The following is a 1,116-nucleotide window of genomic DNA, read 5'->3' on the forward strand; positions in this document are numbered from 1 at the left end:
CCATCTCCACCCCTAAACCTACCAATCTCCACCCCCTAGATGTGGATCCAACCACGCCCCCTGGATCTTGTGTTATGCAGTGAGGAGCTACTGACTGGTTGTGCCACTCTTTGCAGCAACAACTGCAATTAAGCATTTGCAATAACTGGCAGTGAGTCTTTCACATCGCTGTGGAGGAATTTTGGCCCACTCTTCTTTGCAGAATTGTTTTCATTCAGCCACATTGGAGGGTTTTCGAGCATGAATGGACTGTTTAAGCATCTCAATCGGATTTAAGTCCGGACTTTGATTTGGCCACTCCAAAACCTTAATTTAGTTTTTCTTGAGCCATTCAGAGGTGGACTTGCTGGTGTGTTTGGGATCATTGTCCTGGTGCATAACCCAAGTGTGCTTGAGTTTGAGGTCACAAACTGACGGCCAGATATTCTCCTTCAGGATTTTCTAATAGAGTGCAGAATTCATGGTTCCATCAATTATGGCAAGTCATCCAGGTCCTGAAGCTACAAAGCAGCCCCAGACCATCACACATACCACCACCATGTTTGACTGTTGGTATGATGTTCTTTTTATGAAATGCTGTGTTGGTTTTAAGCCAGATGTAACGGGACACACACCTTCCAAAAAGTTAAACTTTTGTCTCATCAGTCCACAGAATATTTGCCCAAAGGTCTTGGGGATAATCAAGATATTTTTTGGCAAATGCGAGACGAGCCTTTGTGTTCTTTTTGGTCAGCAGTGGCTAGTGGCTTTTAACTCTCCCAAGGATGCCGATTTTGCCCAGTCTCTCTCTTATTGTTGAATCATGAACACTGAACACTGAAGAGGCAAGTGAGGCCTGCAGTTCTTTAGATGTTGTTCTGGGTTCTTTTATGACCTCTTGGATGCACTCTTGAAGTAATTTTGGTAGGCCGGCCACTCCTGGGAAGGTTCACCACTGTTCCAAGTTTTCTCCATTTGTAGATAATGGTTCTGACCGTGGTTCACTGGAGTCCCAAAGCCTTAGAAATGGCTTTATAACCCTTTCCAGACTGATACATGTCAACTATTTTGTTTCTCATCTGTTCTTGAATTTCTTTAGATCGTGGCATGATGTGTTGCTCTTTAAGCATGCTTCAC

At 43.9% G+C, this 1,116-nt stretch overlaps 1 protein-coding gene across 1 annotated transcript in view; it reads right to left on the reverse strand.

Moving 5' to 3' along the window:
- Window positions 1-1,116, reverse strand: part of LOC107656850 (UPF0676 protein C1494.01-like) — a 14,126-nt gene that overhangs the window by 2,075 nt on the left and 10,935 nt on the right. The window lies entirely within an intron of this gene.

This window comes from Sinocyclocheilus anshuiensis, unplaced genomic scaffold (assembly GCF_001515605.1).
Source record: "Sinocyclocheilus anshuiensis isolate Anshui unplaced genomic scaffold, SAMN03320099.WGS_v1.1 scaffold2069, whole genome shotgun sequence".
NCBI classification, from domain to species: Eukaryota; Metazoa; Chordata; class Actinopteri; order Cypriniformes; family Cyprinidae; genus Sinocyclocheilus; species Sinocyclocheilus anshuiensis.